Below are 9,289 nucleotides of genomic sequence, written 5' to 3'. Positions count from 1 at the left end.
GGTTATGGTCATCTTTTTATATTAATAGTATTTGTAATATAATTAAGGTTTTTTAAAATATATATAATAATTAAAATTTAAAAATTTCATTTTTTTAAATTAAAGAAAATGATTAAAAAAAAGGAAAGACATTGAAAAATAAACGAGACTCGCCCACTTCTTAACGTTTAATTTATTTTTTTCTTAAATATTGATCAAGTGTTTAATGATCTTCTGGTTTTTTAAAAATTATTTCTAAAGTGCATTATTTTTTTTAATAAGTTTTTCAAACAATATTATTTTAATAAAACACACACTCACACACATACATACGAATCTTGTATAATTGTGTGTACAATTTGTGGTTGTTGAATTGTGTTTATATTTTAAAAAGTTAATATTAAGACTATTTAGAATGCAGATATTTGAATTACAATAATTAATTTGTAATTATTTTAATACTTGCGTTCTTATCAGAGTCTCTTCAATGTAATTAATTTGTTTTATGGAATTGTGTAATTAATTTTGACGTGTAGAGGTACAGCAACCCCTATTATAACCTTCCTAATATATGTTTTAGGAATTTAACAACTTTATTTAATTTTTAAATTCTAAAATAACCATATTATTATTATTTTTTTGGTTGAATCTTAATTTTTTTTTATTATTTCAATACGAGGTAATGTTCAATCGTAAACTTTTTCATATATTTTATTTTATTTTGCATGGACACTTTCTTTTATCATACTTCTCTAAATTACCATACTCTTTGATTATTACTTTCGGAATGCAATCACAAAAATTAATTATTACTAAATTTACGGATACAAAAATTAATTATTGCCAAATTTGTCATTACATAAATCAATTATTACTAAATTTGTTTATATATTCAGAACCTATAATATGGCCATCCCAAATCCAAGTTTACTAAAAATAATTTAACTAAAGAAATAATGTTCATCCCAAAAATTTAGTGAAGGAAATAATGCTCATCCCAAAAATTTAATCAAGCAAACAAAGCTCATCCGAAATTCGCTTTACAGTTGCAACTGTATTGAAATTTAATTTAGTATAATAAATTGAAATGTGTCCTACCAAATTAATGTGCCAATCAGTTTTTTTTTATAAAAATTAAAAACAAATAATTTATTATATTACAATATTTCATAAAAATGGGTACATAATCAAATGTTGTTTGTATTACTTGTTACATATAAGAAAGATCCAAATCAATTTTTCTTGTTTTCTTTTCAACATTAATATTATCGTAGAAGCAATATTTACAAATTTTACAATTTTACAACCCCACCAAATAAAATAATATACTGGAAATAAAATATTGAAAATAAAATATAGAAAATAATATAAAATAATGTATTGGAAATAATATAAAATAATATATTGAAAATTATATAAAATAATATAAAAAATAAATTGGAAATAATATAAAATAATATATTGGAAATAAAATAGGCGTCTTTTCAAAAATATAAAAAAGTGGCAAAGTATTTACACTGTATAGAATAATTCCGAAAATATAAAAAGCCCAAAGGCCCAACATGTAAAATACCAAAAATACCTCGTCAACAATGTGCTTTTGACTATTTGTTACACGATCGTTTAAATAATTGGGTTACACGATCGTTTAGATTCGTTTAGATTTGGTTACACAATCGTTTACATTTGACTACCCTAAATCTAAACCAATTTTATTTAAAATTTGATATACGATCGTTTAGATTTGGCTTTACGATTCTTAGATTTGGTAACACAATCGTTTAGATTTTGCTACACGATCGTTTATATTTGGAAAAAAATACACCGTTATAATTTATCACAGTCTCAAAAGGGAAAGGAAATGGAGGAAAAAAGTTAAAAGACTAATTTGACATAATAGTTTCCTTAGCTTTTTTTTCCAACCCTTCCAATTGATCTCAATCTAACATACCCTCTCAAAAAGAAATTCTCCTTTGTTTTTATATGTTTTTATAGGACAGAGAGAGCAGTACCATGTTTTAAGAGTGGAGGAGGTGGAAGAGTCTGAAGAGGCAGAGGAAAAAAATCTTAGGAGAGAAAATTCGGTGAGTTGAGGGAAAATAAGTACGAAGGAGATGTGATATTCATTTTTTTGTTTTAAAAAAACAAATGGTTAAATTCAAATTCAAATCCACTTTCAAAATAAAGTAGATAAATAAAATAAAAAAGCAAATAAATAAATAATAAATAAATGACAAAATATTATATCTACGACCTCTAACCTTTAGAAGATTACCCTTCCATTAGATCAAAAAAATTGCTGGAGTTTATTCTTACAACGCAAAATTTATATCAAGAAAAATTAAATAATGACGCAAAAACCGTGTCATAAAAAATTTCGCATTTGTCATTTTTAACGACACATTTACTTTCACCCCACCCTTTTTTTATTTTTAACGACACAATATTTTGATTACTAGTGTCGTTAAAACCCAAATTTGTACTAGTGATATTATATCACTGGAGAATATGTACGAGGCGTAACACTTTATCTGAGTTATACTTGTCCGTCCATTCGTTAGAGCCTTGCAAGCATGTGACACAAAAATTTATAGGCTGGTGGGCCTCGAGGCACGATACCTATTTTGAGGATAACAGACACCATTTGGTGAGTAGTGTCATTCCTCCCCTTTCACAACCCAAACTGTCTAAGAACCGAGGGAGCAACTTGAATGATAAAGAAATTTACTTGGTTGAGGCGATGGATGCTGCTCTCGAGGAGGAGATAAAGGAGCATAAAGATGAGAGTGAAAGCATCAAAAGTGATCGTCATTGGAAGAGACCTTTGAAGAAAGCGAAGGTATCAAGTGATGATCTCGACGGAAGGGTTTCAAGTGCTTTGGGAGTCCCTGATGTTCCACCACTGGTTTGCACATTTTCCTTTCTTAAATTTTTTTTTGTTCATCTTCTTCACAAATGACTTATTAATTGTTTACTTCTGCAGTCACCTTTGAACCATCATCTTGAAGGCCTTATAGAGCAGTTGATTCGACCATTGAGAAAGTTGGTACCTCGAAGACTCCTGCCTCTAAACCAGCCAAACAGTCCTTACGTCCATCTACTCTTCTCGAGGAGATTCGTCGAGGCAAGATGATAGTGGTAGGAAAAGACATTGGGAGTCCTTCATCCAAAGGAGATGCCTGTCCTAAAGCACCCTTACAGAAGGTCAGCTCGACACCTGTCCCCTTAAGTTTTCTGAATCGTTTTTAGACACTTCTAATAGACAGACTACGAGAAACCCTAAACCTTCTCAGTGAGTTGATGAAAATATTGTTTCAAACTTCTTCAAGAAAACAGCCTTATATATGTTGGAGGATATTCAATATAAGATCATGTGAACTTCTTTTGAATATATTCCAAGACTTAGGCTAGAAATAGTAACGGTTCTCTCGGAGATTGAAAAGATCCATGCAGATGGCTTGATTCCTCTTGAAGAGTATTTAAATAGCTATCTTAAGAGGGACAATTTCAACGATGTGTAATTTTCATATTTTGCACAGTTGTTGTCAACAGATAAAGCTCGTCAATTAGACGAGAGGACATCTGCCATCAAGGAAGCTTTAACTTTGATGGAACAAGTACGAGGGGATGCCAAAGTTATTCAAGAAAGAGCCACGCAGTTATCTTTAGAAAAGAAGGAACTGAAAAGAAGACTTTAGAGGATAAATGTTGAGTCTGAACAACTGTCGATCTTATCTTGTGAGAAAGAAGAGGCCATAAACCAGCAAGAACTAGAAGTTGCCAAGCTCCAAGATGAAGTTAACACCCTTGAAAGCACCCTGTTATTACTGAAGAAGTGATTGAGGCCCTGGCTACGGTTCCCAGGAGCATGGAAGCTTTGATTTATGCCTCATTTGCCCCATTTTCTTTTGTTGCAATCCTTGTAAATGTATAAAAAAAAATTTGTTGAATGATAATGCAAAAGATTTTTTTTATTCTAGTGTGGCTACATTTATATTTATTTTGCAATTTATATATGAGATGACAATGAAACATGATTGTTTTTTTTTTTTTTTACGTGTGACTGAACTTAAAGTGAACCTTAAGCTGCCTACTTACCCTTTTTATAACATAGGGATCAAGTCATAACGTAATTCAATTGATTTGTTTTTTTTACTAGACAATAACGTTAAGCATAAAATTTCTTGAGGAACTTGTCGTTGATTGGGCCAATTTTTAATCCACCTTGATCAACAATCTTGTATGCGCCATTTGTGTAAACTTTTTTGACAATGTAAGGTCCATCTCATTTAGGTGTGAACTTATTTCATGTATGCCTCGTTGTGATGATCGGTCTTCTTACAACAAGTCCTAAATCACCAATCTGAAAGGAGCGAGGTTTAACGTACTTATCAAAAGCTTTAAACATTCTCACTTGGTAACATTCCAATGCTTGCTGAGCTTCTAATCGCTTTTCATCAAGTGAGCCTAACTCTTGAAGACGTAACTTGACATTGTCTTCAGTAGTCAACCCCTCTTGCACTGCCATTCTTAATGATGGGATTTCTCTTTCGAGGGAAAGGACAACCTTTACATTGTAAACAAGCGAATATGGTGTAATCCCTGTAGGAGTGCGATGAGTGGTTCGATAAAACCACAATGCTTGATCGATTCTTTCTTGCCAATCCATCTTCGACCTAGAGACAATTTCTTCAGAAGATTACATAACGTTTTATTGAATGCTTCTGCTAGGCCATTCGCAGCTGCATTGTACATAGATGACTTGTATTGCTTGAACTTGAATTTTTCACATAATTTGTCTATCATGTTATTAGAGAATTACCTTCCATTATCTATCACGATCTGGTGAGGAATATCATATCGATAAACGATGTGGATACGAATGAAGTTCGCCACATTCTCTTTCTTGGCCTCTCTCAAGGGAATGACCTCAGCCCACTTTGAAAAATAATCTGTTGCTGGAAGGATATAAGAATGTCCTGCTGATGATTTTGGTGTAATAGGGCCAACCAGATCAAGTCTCCAAGCCTCGAACGACCAAGAAGCCACAGTTGGATGTAGAGGCTCTAGAGGTTGATGTATGAAGTTTGCATGGTATTGACAAGCTTCACACTCCTTTGCATAGTCCATTGAATCTTGAATCATCTTAAGCCAATAATAACATATTCTTCTCAACTGAAATTGAAGCTTTAGTCCCGATTGATGTGCTCCACAGACACCTGCATGCGCTTCCTTTAGAGCTTTTATTGACTCTTCATTTCCAAGACATTGTAGGAAGAGCCCTTCAAGAGAACGACAATATAAGGTTCCCTTGTAATAAATGAAGTGTGCAGCCCTTCTTCGTACCTTAATTTTATGATGAGAATCCTTTGGAAGCATTCCATGTTCAAGATACTCTATAATAGGTTAACGCCAATCTTCTTCGTCCATCAAATGAGATGTTGTTATGTTCGCTTATTGACAATCAGACAAAATTGGAGGCATAATCCATCATTGACAAAGTGGTATATTCAGAACTACGTCATCCACCATCGTCAAGGTAGTGGCCAAATTTTCCAATGTGTCTGTTCTCTTATTTTCTGTTCTAGGGACATGGTCCAACATCACACTGTCAAACATTTCCATCAATTGTTGACCATAAGCGAAGTATGACTTCAAGTCTTCATGTTTCACATCATACTTAAGCGAGAGCTGATTGGTTATCAACTTTGAATCATCGTACATTTTTTTGAATGATACTTCGATCTCTAATGCCATTTGAAGGCCAATTATCAAAGTCTGATATTCAACCACATTGTTTGAGCATAGTTCAGCAAGTGAAAAGCTACAAGGCAACATATGTTTATCAGGAGAAATGAGGATGATGTTTGCCCCCGCGTCACTTTTCCGTGTCGCGCCATCAAAATACATAGTCCAAAGTTCAATAACTTCCGTGAAGAAAATTTCATCGTTTGGCAAGTCTTCACATAACTTCCAATATGAAGAAATTGGGTGGCCTACTAGAAAGTCTACCAACACTTGTCATTTTCTCGCGTTTTGGAGAATATAGACAATGTCGTATTGCTGGAGTAGAACTGCCTATTTGGCTAAGCAACCAGAGATAATTGGCCTAGACAAAACATACTTTATAGGGTCCGCCTTTGCTATTAGATGAACTGTAAACACCTGCATATAATGGCTCAACTTATCAATAGCAAAGAAAAGTGCAAGACACATTTTCTCAATGGGAGAATAGTTAACTTCGACCCCAACTAAGGTTCTGTTTAAATAGTAGAGAGCACGTTTCTTTCCCTTCTCCTCCTCTTGTGCAAACAATGCGCCTAGAGACCTTTCCTGTGCAGTAATGTACAATATTAATGGCTTGCCAGGTACTGAAGCTTCTAATACTGGAGGATAAAGCAGGTATTTCTTTATGCTATCAAAAGCATTCTGACAAGTCTCATCCTGCACAAAAATTTCTACTTTTCTCATCAACTTTTGAAAAGGTTGGTACCGATCGGCCATGTTGGAGATGCACCTTCGAATGTAAGCCAATCGTCCCTGAAGACTTCTTAGGTCATGCAAACTCTTTGGCCTTGACATCTTCTAAGTGGCATCAATCTTGGACTGGTATATCTCAATTCCTCAGTGCCTTACAATGAAGTCAAGAAACTTTCTTGAAGTTACATCGAATGCATATTTGAGAGGGCGTTCATCCTCAGCTGATATTTTCGCAAGCGATCCAACACAACTTTTAGATCCTTCAAATGGTCTTATCGTCTCTTAGATTTGACCACAAGGTCATTAACAGAGCACTCGACATACTTATGTAGCATATCGTCAAACACTTTTTGTATAGCACGGTGATAAGTGGCGCTAACATTTTTCAATCCAGAGGGCATCACCTTGTAACAATATATTCCCTTTGGAGTCCTAAAAGCTGTCATTTCTTCATCTTCAAGAGTCATTCGTATTTGGTTATATCCAGATGACTCACATCCATAAAGGACAGCGCCTCGTGTCTAGTAGTTGCATCAACCATGATTTATGTGATGGACAGAGGAAAATCATCTTTAGGGCATGCATTATTCAGGTCACGAAAGTCTACACAAACGCGAAGCTACCCGTTTTTTTTACAGGGACAATGTTTACTATCCAGGTTGGATATTTGACCTCGCGAATGAATCCTGCTTCAATCAACTTGTTGACTTCAACCTCGATCTGAGGAATAAACTCTAGTCGAAAACGTCGTTGCGCTTGCTTAATCGATCGATACCCTGGTTTAATTGCGAGATGATGGACTACTACTTTTGGATCAAGTCCTGGCATCTCCTTGTATAACCAAGAAAAATCTAAGTATCCTTATACTCTGTGAGCAAACTCATGTACTTACCCTCCTCTTCACTAGAGAGAGATGTACTAATGAAAGTTGGACATGGTTCCTCTATTGTACCAAGGTTTACCTCTTTCAGCTCATCTATGGTAGATTAGCCACCATCCTCTAAACTCTGTGGGGGCATCTTTCGTGTCTTCTTCAGGGGTTTCAATCTCTAATTACTCAAGAATGGTGATATGATGACATGAGGTTTCACCTTTTTCTTGTTATGAGTCTTCTTTTTTAGGATTAGTTAGTATAACATCATGTCTTTTCACCTTCGAGGAACCTTGACTTGTATTAAGTGTAACAAAAAATTTTCTTTTCATTCGGGACAGTACATTGCTACGAATTTCTCTCTCTCCCTTTACCTCACAAGGAAACTACTTACCATGGTAATTATCGATGTCTGTATGCTTAATTCGGTGCCAAACTAACACGCGAGATGTTGGTTCCTTCTTCTTTGTATCTATGCTAGAACCAGTCTTGACACGTGGGCCTCCATCCCCAATATGATTAAAAATTGAAGCACGGGGTGTTTGTACATTTTTCTTTTTAGCCATGCTTAGCCTTTCAAAGGTTGATGGTCATGTAGTCGTCGAGGCCTGACATGTGTCTTTCTCCTTTTTAAAGGTCGTAGTTAGCCTTTGAAAGACCAATCGTTGGTTAAGGCTAGATGTTGACTGGTGGCCTTTTCTTTCTATCTCTATCATGCTTAGTCTTTCAAATACTGGGTCGCGTGCAACATGCGGTCTAATTCGATCAAATGCTGAGGTTCTCTAACTGTCACCTTCTTTTTCTTCCATACTATCAACCTTCTCTACAGTTATATGTTGCTGTCAACCACTTTTTCCTTCCCCTTTCTAGTTATATGAATTGGCTCTAGTGACTTGTATTCGAGTCCTTTTCTTGACACGGGTATAGAATGTCCTTCCTGTAACAGCTTCTTTTGGATTGAGAAGAGCTCAGATTGTTCGTGAATTTTCAAGCTTTTAAACTTGGTGTGAGTTGTGAAGTCATAACCTCCTTTCGCCATTAATTTGTAAGCCTTGGGGTTGAACCCATCTTTCGTCTGCCTTTGAGGCAAGCTTGCTTCCATCAGGTCTATCTTTATTTCTTACTTAGTTATTTTGGTAAGCGGTGTAGTGAAGCTTTCTTTTAGGACTTCAATGTCACCAACTTTCAAGCCTTGTGGGGACTCTACAAATGGTGATTCGCCTTTCTTGCATCTCGACAGAGGGACATAGTGCAAAATCGGTGGTTTCGTCCATCAAGATCATACTTTTTGTGATGCTCGTGGATGCCTCACCCTTTTCAAAGTTAAAGGTTCCTGTACTTTTATGTGGTTCCCTGCTTGCAAGTGATTTCAACTGTAAATTATCTTTTCTGTTTACAAAAGGAATTTCTATAGGCATGGCTTTTGGGCTATTGTCATTCTTTAAATAAAACTTTGCATCTGCAAAGTGAGACTCAACCTCTGAGAACGGGTTAGAGTCGGCCTCAACCTTCTTTACACCGTCTTGATAAAATTTAAAGCACTGATGCATTGTCAAAGTTACTACTCCATTTCCATGAATCCAAGGACGACCGAGTAACAACTTATAAGTGGTTCTCGAGTCTATAACATGAAACAATGCACTAGCCTTTAGGTCACCAATTATGAGTTCTAAGCGTATCATACCTATTACTCTTTAGCTGCCCTGGTTGAAACCTTGAATTACTAGTTTACTATTTGAGAGTTTGTCCATTAAGATGTCTAATTGCCTCATAGTCGACTTTGGCATTATGTTCACAACTGATCCATTATTGATGAGAATTCGATCGACTCTCTGTTCTCGAACATATCAAAAAACATACAAGAGTCTATTATGAAGTTTATATCCCAACAGTAAATCCTCATCTGAGAAGTCTATACACATGGAATAAAGAGTACTCTCGTATGTCGCAGTTGGAGCA

General features: G+C 35.2%; 1 long non-coding RNA gene across 1 annotated transcript; it reads left to right on the top strand.

The window, feature by feature from the left end:
* Positions 1 to 1,817: 1,817 nt before the first annotated feature.
* LOC127149389 (uncharacterized) lies at positions 1,818 to 3,856 on the top strand. Its single transcript, XR_007820912.1, has 3 exons — positions 1,818 to 2,884; positions 2,963 to 3,183; positions 3,532 to 3,856. It is a non-coding gene; the product is annotated as an uncharacterized LOC127149389 (long non-coding RNA).
* The last annotated feature ends 5,433 nt before the right edge of the window (positions 3,857 to 9,289 follow it).

Source organism: Cucumis melo, chromosome 5 (assembly GCF_025177605.1).
Source record: "Cucumis melo cultivar AY chromosome 5, USDA_Cmelo_AY_1.0, whole genome shotgun sequence".
In the NCBI taxonomy this organism is placed as follows: domain Eukaryota; kingdom Viridiplantae; phylum Streptophyta; class Magnoliopsida; order Cucurbitales; family Cucurbitaceae; genus Cucumis; species Cucumis melo.
This window is presented reverse-complemented; position numbering and strand designations above follow the sequence as displayed.